Consider the following 24,130-nt stretch of genomic DNA (forward strand, 5'->3'; position numbering starts at 1 on the left):
TATCGCTACAAGTTTCGCTAGCTGGAGATAAAGATATAATATCGCTATCGCCGATAATATCGTTGATAACCGGAAATGCGAGGAAAACATAGTAAAACGATGTAATTTTTCAATGAAACTTTAGTAGAGGCTTAAATACACATATTTACATGTTTAGGAATAAAAAATTGTAAAAAAAAATGCATACATAATAAGTTTCTTTTTAATTAGAGCCTACAAGCATGTGTTATCATAAGAAACAGTCCAATAGTAACATAACAATCGCTTAAATCTCATTAAACCAATTAACAAGTATAATGCATTCATATATTTTACAATCATGCATAAATAAGCATATAAATTAAACAAAATACATATGCATGATTAATCCAACCATCCATCCAACCATCCAACCACCCAGCCATCCATCCCATCCATCCAACCATCCAACCACTCAACCATCCATCCCATCCATCCAACCATTCAACCACCCCAACCATCCCATCCATCCATCCATCCCATTTAACTGTCCATCCATCCCATCAAATCATCCAATCATCCAAACATTTATCCATCCATCCCAATCCATCCCATCTATCCAATAATCCAACCATCCAACCATCCCATCCGTCTATGCCATCAAATCATCCAAAAATCCACACATCCATCCCATCTATCAATCCAACCAATCATCCATCCATCCCATCCATCCATCACATCAAATCATCCCATCCAATCATCCATCCATCCAACCATCTAACCACCCAACCATCCCATCTATCCATCTAACTATCCATCCATCCTATCAAATCATCCAATCATCCAAACATTTATCCATCCATCCCATCTATCTAATAATCCAACCATCCAATCTATCCGTGCCATCAAATCATCCAAACGTCCACACATCCATCCCATCTATCTAATAATCCAACCATCCAATCTATCCGTGCCATCAAATCATCCAAACGTCCACACATCCATCCCATCTATCCATCCAACCATCCCATCCAATCATCCATCCATCACATCCAATCATCCATCCATCCAACCATCCAACCACCCAACCATCCCATCTATCCATCTAATGATCCATCCATCCCATCAAATCATCTAATCATCCAAACATGTATCCATCCATCCCATCTATCTAATAATCCAACCATCCCATCCATCTATGCCATCAAATCATCCAAACATCCACACATCCATCCCATCTATCCATCCAACCATCCCATCAAATCATCCAAACATCCATCAATCCCATCCATCCATCCATCGCATCCAATCATCCAACCATCCCATCTATCCATCTAACAATCCATCCATCCCATCAAATCATCCAATCATCCAAACATTTATCCATCCATCCATCCCTATCCATCCCATCTATCCAATAATTCAACCATCCAACCATCCCATCCATCCATGCCATCAAATCATCCAAACATCCATCCCATCTATCCATCCAAACATCCATCCATCCATCCCATCCATCGCATCAAATCATCCCATCCAATCATCCATCCATCCAATCATCCAAACATCCATCCCATCTATCCATTTAAACATTCATCCAACTGACCCATCCATCCATCCCATCCACCGCATCGAATCATCCCATCCAATCATCCATCCATCCATCCCATCCCATCCAACCATCCAATCATCCAAACATCCATCCCATCTATCCTTTTAAACATCTATCCAACCAACCCATCCATCCTATCCAATCATCCAAACATCCATCCATCCATCCATCCATCCCATCTATCAACCCAAACATCCATCCATCCATGCATCTAACCATCGGGAGTGGATGATGTGTGGCCTCGGCCTCACTTAAGAGGGTGGCCCCCACCTTGAATTATGTATTCTATATCCATCTATTTTACAAGATCCTTTTAGGGCATGAACCTAAAAATGAAGTGGATCCAATTCTCAAGTGGACCTTATCATAGGAAACAATGGTGATTGACCATAAATGGGCCACAAAAGTTTTGGATCAAGCTGATATTTCCTTTTTTCCTTTATCCATGTTCACGTGACCTTAGCATCTGGTTAGATGACAAATAAACATTATGGAAAGATTAAGGTGAGCCCAAGGAAGTTTTTAATGGTATGGCATTCAATCACCGTTGTTGTATGGTCCACGAGATTTGGATCTTGATTTTTGGGCTCATGCCATAAAACGTTTTGGCAAAATGGATGGACAATGTGGATATAGAATAGGTAGATCATGGTGGGCCCCATAGTAAGGGCCTCACCTGCCATAAATATCCCACTATTTAAATTTTTAGCTTTTTTAGAACTGCATTTTTTTTTCTTAAAGTGGTGGTGAACCAGTTTTATTACATGATACGAAACTCACACTCTAAAAGTAACTTAAAAGCTACTTAAACTATTAGTTTTATTTCCATTTAAAATAGTGGTGACATATGCTTTTAAACGGTGGAAAAAGCATACTTTAGAAAAAGTTCAAAAGGTAAAGTTAAAGCAAATAGCTTCGACCCTCTTTGAAAACCCTAAAACTCATGCCCATCCCTCCGCGGCAGCCGCTGCAACGCGCGTAGCTCCGTTAGATTCTCCTTCCACAGGTATGGATCTATTCAATTACCTGCTCTATCTAATTTAATATCTCTCGCTCTTTTTTTTTTCTTTTTTTTCTTTTTTTTTTTTGTGAATTTAAGGCTGTATACGGAGATATAATCGTCGAATTGTCAATTTTTTCGTTGTCATCAACGTTATTGGCGATATATATCGCCAATATTTGGAAGAGAAATGAATTTTTGGGTTTTCGGTATCGCAAGTCCAGCGATACCGAAATTATCGGCGATAATATCGATTTTTCACCGATAATACGAACACTGGTTGTATCTAGGCCGTATAAGTGCAGAAACATAGTAACCCAAAATGTCATATGTTATGGATGTAATGCAATATGCGGTGCAAATGGAATGACCATGCTGGAGTTTGAAGTCGGGATGATAGTACGTAGTATCACAGGCCATGGGATCTATCACATGAGACTTCTATCCAAACAAGTCTCATATATAAATTTTGATAGTCAAACTCAATGTGGTAAACTCCTGATCTCAGGTTAGTCGCGTGCCCCAAACGAAATCCTAGTCATTGCGAAGGCACACGTAACAAATAGTTGCGCACCACCAGCCCGAGTGGATAATGAATGAATGAGTATGCAACTCCTGCTCAATCAGTACTGTATATCTCTGGAATCATCATCGGGGTCTAGTACACTCCAAACTGTCTACCGCCCCTGCAGGCCGCGTAGCCCAGCAGGTGGAAAAGACCTCACTACCCGCCTACCAGCAGTATACCAATGCCTACCAGGCTCGTCGATAGTGGACCTATTTAGGAGCTGGTCAAACTCAGCCTAGTTATGCCTACTCCCTCAGGCGGGTAAGGCCACACCCCCTCCCAATCGACCATGACATAGTGGGAGACGCGGCCTCCTGGTATTCGTCACTCGGGTGCTCATGTATCCGCTCGATCTCGACGTTAGGGTGTCCTCTGGTACCAAGAGGGTTTAGGAATTTTCACCCAGGGCCATTTATGGCAGTCCGATACTCGATCTAAACATTTTCGGTGTCTCATCTAGGCAACCACGATATGCTTGTGGAGGCTACGGCCCTGATGTTGCTAGAGCGTACAGTAATCACAACACACAATGTAAGATGCATGAATCATACGATCCAGTCATACATCAATCCTACGCATACCATGCACTCATGTGAGATAACCTTCACCTATCAGGGAGTCTCATAACAACCTACCTAATGACATATGCAATGGTTAACCACATCTCATAACAAACATGCAGATGATGCGTATGGGCATATATCATGATGCTATGTTGTCACATACTTATAATCGGTATCAATAACTGGCATCAACAATCGGCCTCGACAATGTGGACATTTAACCAACATTGCCCCCAAGGAATGGCCCACATAAAGCCAAACATATAATGGGCTCATGGCCTCACACAAAGGCCTAATATACAACACAATGGGCCTTACTCAAGGGCCACATATACCCAATGTGTGGGCCCTGCTCATGGGCCTCAAATACATTATATGTGGGCCCTACACATGGGTCTCGAATACATCAAATGGGTCATGCATCATAGGCCTAATACATATCACAATGGGCCTTACCCATAGGCTATGAATACACCACAATGGGCCTTGCCCATGGGCCTCAAAACTTCACAATGGGCCCTATCACATAGACCTCATATTCATCACATTAGACCTTAAACACGGGCTGCATATACATCACATAGGCCGAATACATATCACAATTGGTCTGAACTACGGGTCGCATATACATCATATAAGTCTCGACAATCGGCCTTGGTAATCGAAATCGACTTCGACAATCAAAATCGGCCTTAACAATCGGAATCGACACTCGGAATCGGTCTTGATACTTAACCTTGACAATCGGAATTGGCCTATACAATCGGCCTCGACAAATCGGAATCGGCCTTGACAATCGGCCACGACAATTAGGATCAATCGATCATGTCAATCGGAATTAGCAATCAGTCACGACAATCAGAATCGATCGATAATCAGAATCGGTAAATCGGTCTCGTCAATCAAAATCGGCAATCGGCCACGAAAATTAGGATCAATCGATAATCAGAATCGGCAAATCGGTCACGTCAATCGGAATCGGCAATTAGTCACGACAATCAGAATCGATCGATAATCAGAATCGGCAAATCGGTCATGTCAATCAAAATTAGTAATCGGTCACGACAATCAGAATCGATCGATAATTAATCAGAATCAGTAAATCGGTCACGTCAATTGGAATCGGTAATCGGTCACGATGATCGGCCTCGATCGCTAATCGACAATCGGTCATGATAATCGGCCTCGATCGCTAATCGGCAATCGGTCATGATAATTGGAATCCACAAATCGGTTACATCAATTGAAATCAGTAAATCGGTCGCGTCAATCGAAATCGACAATCGAAATCAGAATCGGCCTCAACAATCAGCCTTGACATAGAGAATCGGCCTTGTCAATCGGACTCAGCCTTGACAATCGGAATCGACGATCGGAATCGGCCTTAACAATCGGCCTCGACAATCTGACTTGTCCTCGATAATCGGAATCAGTAATCGATAAATGACTTGAGGGAAGGTCACATGTGGACATTAAACCATCATTGCCCATCAGTGTGGACATTTAACCAACATTGCTCCTAATAAGTGGTCCACATTGGGCCGAACATATAGTGGGCCCTACACATGGGTTTATATACATCACAGGTGAGCCCTGCCCGTGGGCCTTAAATATACATCAAGTGGCCTGCATCATTGGGCCGCACTAATGGGTTGTATATGCATCATAATGGGCCGCATGGCATGGGCCTAATACACATCTCAATGGGCCGCATGACATGGGCCGCACCTACATCACATCGGGCCTCACATATGGGCCTCACATACATCACATCGAGGTGGGCTCTGCACATATCAAATGGACCCCAATAGATGGATAGTGTGCCTGCTATACACACATTAAGGTGGGCCACATAAGTGGATGGCATAGATGAAATATGTACAACATAGCGGGCCCCATCTACTGCCAAAATAGAGGGACGGCGCGGATGTAAACCATATGCATCATGGTGGTGGGGTCCACGTCCTCAACAGTTGGACGATTGTATATAACATAACCTCAGGATTAGACCCACGTCCTTAAGGTGGGTCCCATCACATGGGCCTAATATACAACAAGCGGGCCCGCATACACAGCAAATGGGCCTGATCAAAACACATACCTCTGGCGGGCCTGCAAACTGATGAACGGTAAGGATAAAACATACATATCATGGTGGGCCTCGGCCCATCTGGTCCGAACGGAGTGGTATAGCACATACATGGGGTTCCACGTCCCACGTGGCATGCTCCACCTGAGATTTAAATCTGCATCATTCTCCAGGCCTGGGTGGCCTGGATGGACGATGTAGATTCAACACACACGTCATGGTAGGCCCCACATTATCTGGACAGTCTGGATCAGACACGCCAGCAGTGGGTTTCCAGGGCCCAAACAGTGGATGGCATGGATATAAAGTACATGAATCACGTGTGGGCCCCACGTCCATGTGTGGACGGTATGGATGAAGCACTTACATCACGTGTGGGGCTCCACAGAGGGATGGAATATATAAAACACATTCATCACGGCTGCCCCACTGTCCACGTGGACGATGGGGATGTAAACATTCATCAAGGTGGACCCACAGACCCGCTGACGCTGCTGGAGGTGCACGCGTCACTGGATGGACGGCTTGGATTAAACCAAGCATTAAAGTGGCTATTCAAGGCTCCTGCCCGTCCCAGCTAAGTGTAGGGATGGTGTGGTTATAACATATACAGAAGGTGGGTCCCACACACCCACACGTGTCATACGTGTGAGGTGGGCCACACCGTACAACGGATGGGTGGCGTGTATACAATACATGCGTGAGGTGGGTCCCATGTGGTGTCACCATATATATAATATTATATTATATTAATATATTATATGCATCAAACGTCCAGCCTCTGGACATCCAATGACGGACGGTTCAGATACACTGCATACCTCATGATGACCCACAGACCTTGCTGACACTAAACAACAGCAGCAGGAGGTGGGGTCCACATAGATGGAAGGTCTGGATGATCAGACACCACCCGCTGACGTCAATACATCAGCTAAATAGCAGCTGGGACCCGCTGTCCACGGACGGTGTGGATGAATCACATGGATCACAGTGGTCCCACATGGGTGTGGGCCACATGAGTCATCAAGGTGGCCCCACGTGCATAGCACGGATGACATGGATACAAAACATATAAATAAGGGGACCCACAGAACCTGCTGACATCAAATGGCAGATATGCTGCTGGGGTCCAACGTCCTCAAACAGACGGACGGTCTAGATCATCAGACCCCAGCCAATCTGACAGCAGTGGGTTCCACATAGGGCCCACCATATATATATATATATATATATATATATATATATATATATATATATATATATATATATATATAAATTATATTATTTATATCATTATTATTATTATTTTAAACAAATAAAGCCAGTGTCCAGGGATCCAGCGCCCAGACCCTGGATGCTGGACGGTGTGGATATTAATGTATACATTAAGGTATGCCCCACCGTCCCACCTGCGGGACGGTGGTGGGGGACACAACAAGTACACTAATGTGGGTCCCATGGTGCATCCAGCACGTGCCAAACCTATCCAAATAGACAGTCGAGTGGGTCGTCTGGACGGTCTGGATGAAACACATAGTCAAGGTGGGTCCACATCCCACGTCCAGCACCATCCAAACATTGGCCATGAAAATCAGCACCGTCCATCAAGGTGGACGATCACACAAGGAAGAGAGAGAGAGAGAGAGAGAGAGAGAGAGAGAGAGAGAGAGGGATCGGAGAGATAGATAGAGAGGGACCCCGCCACTATGGGCCCTCCCAATACGATACATACATCAAGTGGGTCCCAAAACATGTGGACCCAACATCAAAATCAAATGAAATGAACACCCACCTTTGATCTCCCCTTTCCTTCTTCCACCGATGCATGTTGGAGCTCCAAAGGTACAATTTCAACGGTTGGGATCAATTTTGGAGGGTGGGATAGGGTGGTAGGGAGTGGGCCACACCTAGTTTATCTCATGGAAGCCATGGACGTCCACCTCTCATGGGGGTTGCTTGGGATGGAGTGAGGAAAAAAATGAGAGAGAGGAGTGGTGATGGATGCGATGATGGGATGAGGAAGCATGGTGCTTTTTGACTTTTGGGTAAAAGAGGGATTGGTTGCATGCCTTGTTGGTGAAAAGGGGATGGTTAAGTAAGGTCGTGTAAGTAAGGTTGTGTACTTAGACTTTGATTGATGGATTGATGTGACGTTTAGGGTAGAGATTCTCTTGAAAATTGCAAAGCGCGGTGTTTTCCTCGAACTAAACGCAGGCCCGTATCTCCTGGCTTGGGCATCGCCTAGGCACGTAATACGCGGCTAAGGTATAAGTCTCGAGTCGAGCCGACTTTGATATACGGGACACGACTCAAGATCGCGCGCAAACGCCGACAACAGATCGCGGGTCACCGGAATTCAATCAGGAGGACTACGGAGGCCTACGGAACGGTATAAGCTAGGATACGGTCTTACATAGACTCCCTACTGAAGTGACATGACTAAGTTCTATGGGACCCGCCATGATATATATGTTGTATCTGCATCGTCCATTCATTTGGAGATATCAATTTAGGGCAGGAGCCAAAGAATGAGTCAGATCCAAAGCTCAAATGGACCCCACCACAGAAAACAGTAAAGAGAGTGACACCCACCATTAAAATTTTCTAAGGCCCATAAAAGTTTTTGATCAAACTGAAATTTGTGTTTTCCCTTCTTTCATGTATGTCTTAACTTGTGAATACGTTGGATCCCAGATAAACATCATAGTGGACCTTAGAAAGGTTTCAACGGTAGGAGTCACTCTTCCCACTATTTTCTATGGTGGGGTCCACTCCAAATCTAAATCTAACTCATTCTTTGTCTCATGGCCTAAAATGATCTCTACAAATTGATAGACGGTGTGGATACAACATATACATCATGGTGGGTCCCACAGAACCTAGTGACGTCACTTCAATAGGGAGTCTCACTGGCTACTCAATCTGTCACTTGTCATAGCTTGTGTTTGATACAAGAAACTAATTTGAAGTTTATCAGGCAACACACGGCTGTACAGTTTGTGTGATATAGCGTGAATGCATGTGGGCCCACCGTGAATGCATGTGGTTGATCCACACCGTCCATTCGTTTTTCTAGATCATTTTAAGGGTTGAACCTAAAATTTATGCATATCCAAAGCTCAAGTAGACCATACCATTGGAAAAAGTAAAAGTACTGACCGGATCGGATCTATTTTGAAATATAGACCAATGCAACAACTACCCACACTAGCTTCTCGGCTATAGCAACTGATATAGGCACCTGCACAAGTACCACAGAGATCAAAAGCAATCTCATCCCCAATTCAAAGGTGGTGAGAATCACCATGGCGTAGACTTTCAAGAGAAATTCCTGGTCTAGGTCTGGATAAAACCCAACCCCAACAGAGATATCTCTAATCCCAATGGCTGAAACCACAATAAAAAGGATAGCCACTACCTTCAACACGTCCATCTGGACTTGCTTCTTGTCTTTCATTTCTCTCGATGATAAAGGCACTAGTAATGCCATCTTAGCCATTGTTTTGTTGGAGGGAGTAAATGAGTGGTAGAAAGAGAATGAGAGGGGAGATGTTTGTGGATGAGAAAAATGAGTCGTAGAAGCCATACCTCAGCCCTTTATTCCTCAATCTATTTTACTTCATACTATATGACCGGATCTGATCGAATCTGATCAGATCAGATCCAATCGGATCGGATCAATCCAGATTGGCATTGAACCGAACTTGATCCGAGGAACGGTTAGATCAGACTGACCCTACTTGAACTGCACCAATCCAGGCCGTCGGTTCGGTTCGAATCGGATCGGATCCACCAGATTGGGTCAGACATGCCCAACTTCATTTATGAGAAATCACCGCACGGGTTAGGAAATTACTACCGTTGAAACCTCCGTGGGGTCGACAGTGATGTTTACATGCCATCCATACCGTTCGTAACGTCATTCCTAATAAGATGAACTGAAAACACAAATATTAGTGTGATTCTAAACTTCTGTGGCCCCACGAATATTTTAACTGTGTACGTTCAATCCTCATGGTTTTGGCCCAAGTGACCATTAGATCCGCCTCATTTTTATCCCCATGTCCTAAAATGATTTCAAAAAATGTATGAACGGTGTGGATTTCTCACAAACATCACGGTGGGCCCCACAAATCCATGTCCGGGATTGGGTCGTGCCCCCACGGGAGTGGATTGCATATTGTGTAAACTCTGTGGGTGCCACCGTGATTTGTGAATTTTATCCCATCTATCCATCCATTTTACCACATAATTTTAAGTGCTTGATCTCAAAAAAGAAGCACATCCAAAGTTAAAGTAGACCACACCACAAGAAACAGTGTGAAATGAACGTCTCCGGTTGAAAATTTCCTGGACACCACGGAAGTTTTGTATCTAAGTTGATATTTGTGTTTTACATTCATCCATGTCTTGATGTTCTTATGAATAGGTTGGATGACAAATAACAATCGCTGCGGACCCTAGAAAGGTTTCAACGGTGGAAATCATTATTCCCACTGTTTCCTGTGGTATGGTCCACATGAGGCTTGGATGTACTTCAATTTTGGGTTCAACCAAGTGCATTCAAGGTGGGCCAAACAGAATTTACTCAGTACAATGAGAGCTTACTGAGTTACTCAATACCTAACATGGAGTGTGTACTGACATGGGCGTGTACTAACAAGCTAACCCAAAAAAACAAAAAAAAAAGAGTTACGCATTACCTAATCCGATTTCCTGCCCCACCAATACCGGACGTGGATTTCCTGTCAAAGCCTTCCACATAAACTTCCTGTGACGAGAAGCTAAGTGGGTCGATCATGTTGTTTGTTAGGAATCCACCCCTTTCATCCGTTTTTCCTGATCATGTTAGAACATATGGCATAAAACTGATGCATATCCAAAACTCAAGTGGACCGACCTGAGCCCTGAAGTGTGCCGATCAGTGACTATTTTGACCCAGTGTCGAGAGACCGAAACCGAGCTCGACCTTTCTCTACATAAGCTGGTTTAGAGAGTTGGGTCACGCCTGTTACTGTTTGAAGCGCTGATCTGACATGCATTAGTTGGTCGGTCCATTTTTTCCATAACAAACATTATAATAGACCCAGGGTTTTCCTGACATACAACTGACCTGAGTTTTGGATTTTGATCATTTTTTATCCCATTTAAAATGATATTGCATGGCTTTTCCATAAACATCACAGTCACCCCATTTAGCTTTCCCTCCCAGTAAGTTCCTGTGAAAGCCTTTCTAGAGAATCTGCGTGGCTTTGCCCAAGACGGGCAGTTCTGTCAGGGATCATTTTAGAGCCCCTGTGTATATTTTATCCACCCTGTCGATTTTTTTTTTTACGGATCATTTTAAACACCACCAAAAAAATAATAATAATAAAATAGACTGAAGGCTCAAATGGACCACAGCCAAGAATCACTGGGAATTGAATTTATGTTGTTGAAAACTTCCTAAAGCCTACCATAATGATTATTTACCATCCAAAATATTTATAAGGTTACATAGAAATGAACAATCAGAAAACATAATTAGATGGAAAGATTTCAATCCCCACTGCTTCTGTGGTGTGGTCCACTTAAGCTTTAAATTTGCCTTATTTTTAAGTTTATGCTTAAAATGATCTCTCAAAATATATGGACATCGTAGACAAAACATATACATCAAGACATGAGTGATTATCTCGGAAGTGGATTGGTCGGGTGTACCACAGACAAGCCATATACGTAACAAGTTCTGTGGATCTCATCATGAGGTGTGTTTTATATCCAAACTGTCCATCCATTTGGCGAGCTCGTCGTCAGGCTTGAGACAAAAAATAAGACAGAATTAAAGATCATGTGGACCACACTGCAAAAAGCAGTGAGGGATTGAACGTCTACCATTGAAACCCTTTTGGGGGTCACAGAAGTTTTGGATCAATATAATATTTATTTTTCCTCTTCATCCAAGTCTTTGTGACCTTATGAACACATTGGATGGGAAATATGCGTTATGGTGGGCCCTATGAATGTTTTAATGGTGAAAATCATTATCCTAGCTTCCATTTGTGGCGTGGTACGGTTGAGCTTTGGATTTGATTCATTTTTATTGGTTCATACTCTAAAATCATCTCAACAAATGGATGAACAGTGTGGATATGATAAATACATCATTTTCGGCCCATGTTACTTTGATCTCTGTTCACACCCCAAGTGCAGGGTTGTGATGTAGTAATAAACTCGGTAAGACCGAGGTCGAATCCACAGGGACTGATACCTGTACGTTATCTGAAACCAAGTAGAACTAGAACTAGACTAAGATGTGATTTAAACCAAAGAGATTTTAAGAAATAATTATGGAATAATTATCTAAAACTTAAGGAATTCAGAGAAGGGAAACTAGGGATTCAGAGGATCCACTTGTAGGGATCAGGGAGATCAAACTGAACTTACTTGATCTGGTTTTCAAGAGATGAAAGGTTTATGAATTAGAATGGATTCCATCATCTAACCATGCCCAGGAGACAAAGCAAATAATAGGATTAAACTAATTACCAACCAATCAAAAGTACATGAAAGTTAGGAAGGGTGCGATCATCCAACCATGCCCAGGAGACGATGGTGAACAACAGGGCTTCCTGACTTCATAAACATAAAAAGGGGAAAGAAATATTCAGAGCCATTGCAAACCCATTGTAATTTCAGTCACAACAGACCATTAAAGACTAAGAAAAATATTCCTTATAATCATCACTAAATCAAGTTCAGTTTATAAAATTTAAAGGCACAAAGTAGAATCTCCCATCACGCCACAAGCTTCACCCCTTAGCCCTAGCTAAGGGGTTTAGCCATACATGAATGGGCTAAAATCCAATTAAAAAGAAGAAGAAGAAAAAGAAAAAGAAGAAGAAGAAACGGAAGAAGAACAAAACCGGGCACAAATCAAAACTGAGCTCCCTGTCTCCTCTTTCTCTCCCTGATGTGCAGCAACCACAGACGAGCTCCTTGTCTCCACGGCTGCCTAACTTCCTCACTCACCTTCCTGACGTGGGTCCCTGCAAAAAGACGCTCCCTGACGTCCACTACAGAAAAACACGTCTTCCCGTCTCTTCCTTTCTTCCTTTCTTCCTTTCTTCTCCTCGAATCCTCCCTCCCGCTGCCTCCTTTCTCTCTCTTTATAGGCAGCAAAGACCCTGCTGGAGTGCTAGAGGCGGTGGCTGGAGTTTCCGCACTCCATGCGAAAATTTTTCGCAGCAGAAACCGGACGCGCAATCTGTTTTTCGCAGCAAAACACCCTCCGTTTGATTTGATTTTGCAGCGTGAAATCAACACATTTGTTGATTCTGACACCTTGGCTATGGCTATGGCCATCTGTTGAAGCATGTGGATGGTCTGGATCATCAATCCGACGGTGATTGAAATCACAAAAGGGGCCACGATGAGCGGCAGCGTCCGGGCGCTGCTTGGACTCTCTGCCTGCGCAGGACCTGCGCTGAGCTACTGGTGCAGTGAGGAGATCCACTCCGTCCATTGGATGTACAATGAGAAACCGTCCGGGAGTGACCAGATTGGCTCGATATCGGTGTGGACCGCAAGATTTAACTTGTCACCGTCTGTCTACCGTTTAGACAGTAAAAACCTAGTCGCTACTGTCATCTGGAAGTCCGTCAATGAGCCGACGGTCAAGCTTCCAGTCTGGATTGAATGACCGGTGTGGATCATCTAAATACATGATGACGGTGGCCCACTGCTACTTTCCGTGGTCGGCTGCGCGTGAAGGCAAAAACAGAGCCTGTTCCTTCTTTGCTTGTGAAGTCGAGTGGGTGCGGGTCAAACGCAGTCAAAACTGCGTATATGCGCCAGTACACATCCAGTGTGTACTCTCTCACACAAAAATGGGTCCCACCCTGATGCATGTAATAAATCCGCTCCGTCCATTTGGTTCTTCTCATAATTTAAGGCGTTGAGACCAAATTTCTGGCACATCCAGATCTCAGGTGAGCCCAAAATCAATGGTTTATGGGCTGCTCTGAGCGTTGGGCTACTTGCAGAGGGATCCAATGACTAAAATTTGACGTGTACGGTTCATTTATGGTCCTCAGGCCACGTATGGAGTTTCGGACTGATCGGATGGTGGGAACCCTATGATCTTGCATCCTGGACACTTTTCAGGCCACTTGAGCTTCAATTCCTTGATTTTCTTGGATCCCTGGCATGCAAATCTATTGATCTTGGTCTCCTAGGGTCCTTCGCTTGCCTTGGTGACTTCAGACTGTTAAATCCATGCTTTTAACATCCTTTCCAGCCCATGCTCGTAAATATACTCTGCATCACAAATACGATTAAATCAGGTCATTAACCGGCATCATGCTTGTAAATCCAGGAAATAATTGGGGTCTAATATGCAGTATTTGACCCTCAACACAACCTCCAACCAGCATTTTGCTAGTCCCGAGCAAAGTATGCGAAAAATAAGTTGAGAATTACAGAACAATTTCTATAAACTCAAATGATTTTTGAAAAAAAACAACCCAGATCCTAGAATTCTATGATTCATGAATGTTGGCATTACTTTCGCCTGAAATCAAGCTCACGGTAAACTTCATAATCAAGTTCAAATATTAATCCCTTAATTAGAACAATTCCAAACAATGAATTCTATGGATGTATAGTCTAATCTCGACTTATCAACATTAAGATTCACCTCTCTATTTAAGGATATTATTGGTGACCAATAAGAGAATTCACGATAACCCAACTTGGCTTACACATTATCTTTTTATTCTTTTAATTTTTTTGATTTTTTCATTAGAAGTAACGCCAAGAAGAGGGATTAGATCCTCACCTATAGGGAGCAAACCTAAGGTAAAGACTGTACACCCAACTTTTTCACATATCATTCATGGGGAATTAAATCTACACCTATAGGGAGCAAACCTAAGTTAAAGACCATTTGCCCAATCCTTTCAATTTTCTAAGTTGGTTCCTTTCATGTTTAGTGATTACCAAGTTAATCCTTCAATAACGAACTGAAACCTGAATATGCACGCGAGATGTGTCCTGCGAATTCATGTCTCAATCAATGTTTACAAATTCTAATAACGGATTAACAATTCAAACTTAGTTGTGAAATTTGATAGATAACTGAATCCAAGAGTCATGAAGTACCAACATCACGCATTTTAAAATTCTAAGTGCCCTAGATGGCCATCAAGATCACTTTGAATTCATCAGAAATCCTGAAAAATTAAAAATTTTCACAACTTTTGCTCAAGACCAAGAAAACACTGATTAGGAAACCTAATCTCCCACCCCCAACCAAAAATCTACATTGTCCTCAATGTAAAAGAAATAAGCATCCGATGCACATGGGACAAAGATAAGTACATGAGAAGTGATAGAAAGATAATACCTGGATGAAAGAATCAAGAGGCTTTCCAAAGATATCTACGTAAGAGCGGGTCAGCACAAGAGAGAAACCAATAAAATAACAAAAATAAAATCCTACCTATACCACTTTCGTAGGTGCTCTCGATTGCATTTAGCGTATGCAACAAGCCTTTAAACCCCTAGGTTACCCCTAGTGGACGAGTTGTAGTCTCGTGAGGGTTTGCAGTAATGTTACCCACAAACATTGAACTAACTAATGAAATGAAGAGCTGGGTTGCCTCCCAGGAGCGCTAAGTTTACCGTCTTCAGCCAGACAAATAAAGCAACTACTCTAGTCCTAAGAAAACAGGAAACCTACCTATACCTCCATCAGACTAGGAGATCAATCCTGGTAAACAGGATCAGTCAGAGGCATGGACATGTCCTCTGAATCAAATTTCTCGACAAATGGTTTCAATCGATGGCCATTGACTTTAAACTCCTTGCCATTGTCGGGATCTCTTATCTCAACGGCCCCATGAGAAAAAACAGTAACAACAATGTAAGGGCCGGTCCAACGAGATCGAAGCTTACCCGGAAAGAGATGTAATCGAGAATTGTACAAAAGGACCTTCTGACCAGGCGTGAATGATTTTCGCAAAATGTGTTGGTCATGAAATGCTTTCATCTTGTCCTTGTAAATTCTTGCATTATCGTACGCATCATTCCGGATTTCCTCAAGTTCATTTAATTGAAGTTTGCGTAGCGAGCCAGCGTTGTCCAGATTGAAATTAAGGTTTTTGATCGCCCAGTACGCTTTATGTTCCAGCTCCACAGGCAAGTGACAAGCCTTCCCATAGACAAGTCTAAAGGGAGACATTCCAATAGGGGTTTTAAATGCAGTACGGAATGCCCATAAGGCATCGGTCAATCGAATTGACCAATCCTTACGATCAGGGTTGACCGTCTTTTTCAAAATGTGTTTAATTTCCCTATTAGAAATCTCGGCTTGCCCACTTGTCTGTGGATGGTATGGGGTGCTCACCTTATGAGAGATACCGTATTTCTTCATTAAGCTCTCAAATGGTTTATTACAAAAGTGTGAGCCCCCATCACTAATGATGGCTCGAGGCGTTCCGAATCGAGAAAGAATGTTTTCTTTTAGGAATTTAATGACCGTGCGATGGTCATTCTTTCGACACGGAATCGCTTCGACCCATTTAGTGACATAATCCATGGCGAGCAAAATATACATATTCCCAAACGATTGGGGGAATGGTCCCATGAAATCGATGCCCCAGCAATCAAATGCTTCAATGATAAGAATGGGATTCAAAGGCATCAAATTTCGACGGGACAATGCTCCCAATTTCTGACAACGCTCACAAGCTTTGCAAAACTCATGAGTGTCCCTAAACATAGTGGGCCAAGAAAAAGCCACATCAGAATCTTAGCCGTGGTCTTTTTAGCAGAAAAGTGACCACCACAGCCTCGAGTGACGAAGGAGATGACGCTCTGATGCTCATCGTCTGGTACACATCTCCTTAGAATTTGGTCTGGGCAATATTTAAATAAATAAGGATCATCCCAGAAAAAGTTGCGCACCTCGGTGAAAAATTTCTTCTTATCTTGCGCAGTCCACTGTGTCGGTATGGCACCTGTAGCAAGATAATTAGCAATATCCGCGAACCAAGGTGAATGGGAAACTCAGAACAGTTGTTCATCAGGGAACATGTCGTTGATATGAGTCGCCTCAAGGGAATCAGAGGTATTAAGGCGAGAAAGGTGATCGGCCACTACGTTCTCTACTCCCTTTTTATTTTTAATTTTCAAATCAAATTCTTGGAGTAAAAGGATCCATCGTAGCAAACGGGGCTTAGAATCATTCTTAGAAAGAAGATACTTAAGTGCCGCATGATCTGTGTAGATAATGATCTTGGATCCGATCAAGTAGGACCTAAATTTGTCCAAGGCGAATACTACAGCCAAGAGTTCCTTTTCCGTAGTCGAGTAGTTCACCTGGGCAGAATTTAAAGTTCTACTTGCGTAATGAATGACGTAGGGCCGCTTATCTTTTCTCTGGCCTAGAACCGCTCCAAGAGCATAATCAGAAGCGTCGCACATAAGCTCAAAAGGAAGGCTCCAGTCGGGTGGCTGCATGATAGGTGCAGTGGTTAACGTGCCCTTAAGCTTGGTGAAAGCTTCCTGGCACTGCTCAGTCCACTTGTACGGGGCATCCTTTTGAAGAAGATTACATAAAGGACGAGAGATAAGACTAAAGTCCTTTATGAACCGCCTGTAAAATCCTGCGTGTCCTAAGAAGGATCGCACGTCTCTGATGTTCTTGGGTGGAGGTAGGTTAGAGATAAGATCAATTTTTACCTTATCTACCTCGATTCCTTTGGACGAGATGATATGCCCAAGGACAATCCCCTTCTGAACCATGAAATGGCACTTCTCCCAATTAAGTACCAAGTTCTTTTCTTCACATCTTTTCAGCACACATTTAAGACTTTCCAAGCACTTGCTGAAAGATGGACCGTAAACAGAGAAATCGTCCATGAAGACTTCTAGATATTGCCCCACCATATCAGAAAAGATACTAAGCATACATCGCTGAAAGGTGGCAGGGGCATTACATAGTCCGAATGGCATCCTTCGGTAAGCAAAGGTGCCGTAGGGACATGTAAATGTGGTCTTTTCCTGGTCTTCAGGGGCTATCTCTATCTGGTTGTAGCCCGAATACCCGTCAAGAAAACTGTAATAGGAATGACCAGCTAACCTTTCCAGGATCTGATCAATGAATGGTAAAGGAAAGTGGTCTTTCCTCGTAACGGTATTCAACTTCCTGTAGTCAATGCACATTCTCCAACCAGTAGTGACTCTAGTTGGCACGAGTTCATTATTAGCATTGGCTACGATGGTGATTCCGGACTTCTTAGGGACCACTTGAGTTGGACTCACCCATTGACTATCAGATATAGGGTATATAATACCCACGTCCAGTAGTTTAAGAACCTCGGCTTTAACCACTTCCTTCATGTTTGGATTTAGTCTACGTTGTGGTTGCCGAGCGGTTTTTGCATTATCCTCAAGATATATGTGGTGAGTACAAATCGAGGGATCGATTCCTTTGAGGTCCGCTATCGTCCATCCCAGGGCTCCTTTATGCTCAATGAGAGTAGATACAAGCATACTCTCCTGTTCTTTCTCCAGGTGGGCAGAGATCACCACCGGGTATGTCTCATCTTGACCCAAATAAGCATATTTCAAATCAGAGGGCAAAGGTTTTAGGTCAAGCTTCGGCGGCTTGAGGTTAGACGGTAGAGGCACTACATCAGTTTGTGGTAATTCTTCAAATTATGGCCTCCATCGGTTAACTTCAAGTACCGGTGCAGTATCAAGCAAGGCGCACGTCTCCCTAATCATGTCATCATCAAAATCATGGGAGTGGGCCTGACTAATCTCTAGATGGTCGGAGGATTAGGTCAGATGTGTCGTATCTTCCACGAAAGAGTCAATCATGTTAATGTCGTGGAAATCGTCATCATCCTCTCAGCTTTCTGCCGTTATTGAAAAAAATATTTGACTCCAATGTCAAATTTCCAAAAGACATAGTCATGATACCATTCCTGCAATTGATAATTGCATTTGACGTGGCAAGGAATGGGCGACCAAGAATGACAGGAATCTGAGTGCTCATGTTATTGATGGGTTCGGTGTCCAGGATGATAAAATCTACAGGGTAGTAAAATCTATCAACTTGGACCAACACATCCTCGATTATCCCTCTTGGTACACGAACAGAGCGATCAGCAAGTTGTAGTGTGGTTAGGGTGGGTTTTAATTCACCCAAACCTAACTGTTTGTATACCGAGTAGGGAATCGATTGACGCCGCTCCTAAGTCAAGAAGTGCGTGATCAATTCGATGGTTCCCGATTACACATGATATGGTTGGGCTACCGGAATCCTTGAATTTCTGTGGCACGTCTTGCTTTAGGATGACACTCACTTTCTCGGTCAAGATCTTCTTTTGAATACTCTGCCGTCGTTTGGTCGTGCATAAGTCTTTTAGGAATTTGGCATATGAAGGTATCTGTTTCACGACATCAAGTAGAGGAATGTTGACTTTCACTTGTTTCAACACCTCTAGGATATCCTGAGAGTTAGAGAGAGGTTTTGGTGAAACCAACCGTTGGGGGAATGGAGCAACTGGCTTCTCTAGAAGTTCCGGTTCTACTTTTTGTGGGACATCACTGGATCCATCATTGCTGTCCTCTTTTAGTTCTTGAGGCTTTTCGGGCCTAACCGGAAGAGTTTTATCAATGATCTTCCCACTCCTAAGAGTGGTGATGGATTTAGCATGCCCCATTTGATTTGAAGAGCTGGGATTACATGTCTCGTATTGCGGTTTAGGATTGGGGAGCGGTTGTGCAGGAAGCATCCCCTTTTCTATAACCGTCATACGAGAGTCTATCTTTTGCATAAAATCTGTAATTCCCCGCATTGCCTGAGCCAGCTCTTGTATGGGATTTTGAACCGGTTCCTCTTGAGGTTTCACTTGATTTGGATTTTGATTGAAGAAACCTGGAGGAGTCGCCGTTTGTCCATTCCTCCAACTAAAGTTTGGATGATTTTTCCAGCCAGGGTTGTATGTATTGGAGTTAGGTCCAGTAAAAGGTCTTTGATAGTTGTTTACGGCATTGGCTTGTTCATTCAACACACCTCGAAAGGCGGGTATTGTAGGACAGTTTTCAGTTGTGTGAATGTTGCAATCACAGATGCCGCAAACAATTTCATTGACCTTATCCTTCCTTCCTTCCATAGCCTCAACTTTCCTTATAAGCGTAGTCACTTTACACTTGAGATCATCCTCTTCTTTCAAGAGATATAATCCCCCTTTCTCCTTTAATTGAGTCGGCCTAGACGTGGTGTTCGCCATTGGGTAATAGTCCCATGATTGTGTTTTTTCAGCGAGACTATCGAGGTAATCCCATACCTCGTCAACATCTTTGTTGATGAACTCTCCATTACACATTGTCTCGACCATTTGGCGCATAGAAGATGTCAGTCCATCGTAGAAAAAATTTATAATGCGCCACATTTCAAATCCGTGTTGTGGGCATGAACTGACCAAATCTTTGAACCTTTCCCAACATTGGAAGAATGTTTCATCTTCCTTTTGGGCAAAGTTCATGATCACTTTTCTGAGGGTAATCGTTTTATGATGTGGGAAGAATTTTTTTATGAATTCCCCCTGCATATCGTTCCATGTGCCAATGGATCTAGGACGCAGTGAATGTAACCATGTCTTAGCTTTCTCTTTTAAGGAAAAAGGAAAGAGTTTCAGCCTAATTGTATCCTCAGATACATTAGGAAAACATAATGTAGCTATAATCTCATCGAACTCTTTCAAATGCAAATATGGACTTTCTGATTCAAGTCCATGGAATTTGGGAAGGAGTTGGATAACTCCTGGCTTGATGTCCATTTGTCCCGTGTTTTCAGGAAAAATCATGCATGAGGGCATACTCACTCCCGCCGGTTGTAGATAATCTCGTAAAGTACGAGGCGGGGGTGCCTGTTGCACCTCATTCTCATCTTGGGTATCCTCCACCCTAGGTGGAAGTAGAGGAGGTTGGTCTTCAGCCATAACCTCAGTTAACTCAGGGGATTTCGAGCGGTGTCTAATCCTGTGATGGATAGTCAACCCCTCAACCAATCCTCCTTCAGTCAAGAGACGTCGAGTGTCGTCACGGGCCCACTTGGGCATGAAAACACTCGCAGCCCTCAATTAAAAACTTAACCCTAGGAAAATCTAGCAAGAAAGAGAGAGTTGGAAAGAAATTACCAAATTGGAGTCCTGAGTTAAAACCTGCAAAATAAAATAAAATAAGTTAGATTCTAAAAAGAGAAGAACAATTCTTTAAAAGAAAGATAGAAGTGAACTAGCTTCTAAAAGAAAGAATTCCTAAAAGAAAGTGAAAATTTCTAAAATAAATTAAGAGAGTCCTAAACTAGAAAGTAGATTACTAAAAGAGAATTGAAAAATAGAAAGTAGGGAAGGAGCTTACCGAATTAGAGATTTCTATCTTAAAGGCCTACAAAATAAGAAGGTTAGTTTCTAAAAAAAATTCTAAAACTAATTTAGGAAACAAATTAGATTTTAAAAGAGTTAAAATTAGAAAGTTACTAAAATAAAACAAAAATAGAAAGTTAATTTCTAAAAAGGAAAAGAAATAACCTAATTTCTAAAAATAAACTATTTCCTACAGAAGGGAGGATACTAGAGTTAGAAAATTTCTAAGATTTAAACCTTAATTCTAAAACAGAAGAAGTAGAGAAATTAGGAAGGAATTACCAATTTAAGAACTTATGTCAGGATCCTACAAAACAGGAAAACAGGTTAAGTTCTAAAAATAGAATAAAATAAAATAAAAACTTCTATCCTAAAGTAAGTAAAATCCTAATCCTAACCTAATTCTAAAACTAATTAATTTCAGAAAAACGTAACCGTCAGTCCCCGGCAACGGCGCCAAAAACTTGTTCACACCCCAAGTGCAGGGTTGTGATGTAGTAATAAACTCGGTAAGACCGAGGTCGAATCCACAGGGACTGATACCTGTACGTTATCTGAAACCAAGTAGAACTAGAACTAGACTAAGATGTGATTTAAACCAAAGAGATTTTAAGAAATAATTATGGAATAATTATCTAAAACTTAAGGAATTCAGAGAAGGGAAACTAGGGATTCAGAGGATCCACTTGTAGGGATCAGGGAGATCAAACTGAACTTACTTGATCTGGTTTTCAAGAGATGAAAGGTTTATGAATTAGAATGGATTCCATCATCTAACCATGCCCAGGAGACAAAGCAAATAATAGGATTAAACTAATTACCAACCAATCAAAAGTACATGAAAGTTAGGAAGGGTGCGATCATCCAACCATGCCCAGGAGACGATGGTGAACAACAGGGCTTCCTGACTTCATAAACATAAAAAGGGGAAAGAAATATTCAGAGCCATTGCAAACCCATTGTAATTTCAGTCACAACAGACCATTAAAGACTAAGAAAAATATTCCTTATAATCATCACTAAATCAAGTTCAGTTTATAAAATTTAAAGGCACAAAGTAGAATCTCCCATCACGCCACAAGCTTCACCCCTTAGCCCTAGCTAAGGGGTTTAGCCATACATGAATGGGCTAAAATCCAATTAAAAAGAAGAAGAAGAAAAAGAAAAAGAAGAAGAAGAAACGGAAGAAGAACAAAACCGGGCACAAATCAAAACTGAGCTCCCTGTCTCCTCTTTCTCTCCCTGATGTGCAGCAACCACAGACGAGCTCCTTGTCTCCACGGCTGCCTGACTTCCTCACTCACCTTCCTGACGTGGGTCCCTGCAAAAAGACGCTCCCTGACGTCCACTACAGAAAAACACGTCTTCCCGTCTCTTCCTTTCTTCCTTTCTTCCTTTCTTCTCCTCGAATCCTCCCTCCCGCTGCCTCCTTTCTCTCTCTTTATAGGCAGCAAAGACCCTGCTGGAGTGCTAGAGGCGGTGGCTGGAGTTTCCGCACTCCATGCGAAAATTTTTCGCAGTAGAAACCGGACGCGCAATCTGTTTTTCGCAGCAAAACACCCTCCGTTTGATTTGATTTTGCAGCGTGAAATCAACACATTTGTTGATTCTGACACCTTGGCTAGGGCTATGGCCATCTGTTGAAGCATGTGGATGGTCTGGATCATCAATCCGACGGTGATTGAAATCACAAAAGGGGCCACGATGAGCGGCAGCGTCCGGGCGCTGCTTGGACTCTCTGCCTGCGCAGGACCTGCGCTGAGCTACTGGTGGGGCCCATGGTCAGCGTCAGTGAGGAGATCCACTCCGTCCATTGGATGTACAATGAGAAACCGTCCGGGAGTGACCAGATTGGCTCGATTTCGGTGTGGACCGCAAGATTTAACTTGTCACCGTCTGTCTACCGTTTAGACAGTAAAAACCTAGTCGCTGCTGTCATCTGGAAGTCCGTCAATGAGCCGACGGTCAAGCTTCCAGTCTGGATTGAATGACCGGTGTGGATCATCTAAATACATGATGACGGTGGCCCACTGCTACTTTCCGTGGTCGGCTGCGCATGAAGGCAAAAACAGAGCCTGTTCCTTCTTTGCTTGTGAAGTCGAGTGGGTGCGAGTCAAACGCAGTCAAAACTGCGTATATGCGCCAGTACACATCCAATGTGTACTCTCTCTCACAAAAATGGGTCCCACCCTGATGCATGTAATAAATCCGCTCCGTCCATTTGGTTCTTCTCATAATTTAAGGCGTTGAGACCAAATTTCTGGCACATCCAGATCTCAGGTGAGCCCAAAATCAATGGTTTATGGGCTGCTCTGAGCGTTGGGCCACTTGCAGAGGGATCCAATGACTAAAATTTGACGTGTACGGTTCATTTATGGTCCTCAGGCCACGTATGGAGTTTCGGACTGATCGGATGGTGGGAACCCTATGATCTTGCATCCTGGACACTTTTCAGGCCACTTGAGCTTCAATTCCTTGATTTTCTTGGATCCCTGGCGTGCAAATCTATTGATCTTGGTCTCCTAGGGTCCTTCGCTTGCCTTGGTGACTTCAGACTGTTAAATCCATGCTTTTAACATCCTTTCCAGCCCATGCTCGTAAATATACTCTGCATCACAAATACGATTAAATCAGGTCATTAACCGGCATCATGCTTGTAAATCCAAGAAATAATTGGGGTCTAATATGCAGTATTTGACCCTCAACAATCTCCTTTGAACCATTTGTACACCATCTATATCGCTAGTGTGTGGTACACCAGCCAATTGGTTTCCATCCATCTCTAACTAGGTCTTAATGTGGTTAGTACCTAATCCTAGAGGTGGGCACGGTATGACTCGATCCGGCTAACTCGACTCGTCGGACTTGTTTAGATCCGATTCCACCCGAACTGAAAGGGTGAGGCGATCCGAACC

General features: G+C 43.0%; 1 non-coding gene across 1 annotated transcript; it reads left to right on the top strand.

Moving 5' to 3' along the window:
* Positions 1-20,244: 20,244 nt before the first annotated feature.
* On the top strand, positions 20,245-20,351 carry LOC131224553 (small nucleolar RNA R71). Its single transcript, XR_009161027.1, has one exon. It is a non-coding gene; the product is annotated as a small nucleolar RNA R71 (small nucleolar RNA).
* Positions 20,352-24,130: the final 3,779 nt, after the last annotated feature.

The sequence above is a fragment of the Magnolia sinica genome, chromosome 13 (genome assembly GCF_029962835.1).
Source record: "Magnolia sinica isolate HGM2019 chromosome 13, MsV1, whole genome shotgun sequence".
In the NCBI taxonomy this organism is placed as follows: domain Eukaryota; kingdom Viridiplantae; phylum Streptophyta; class Magnoliopsida; order Magnoliales; family Magnoliaceae; genus Magnolia; species Magnolia sinica.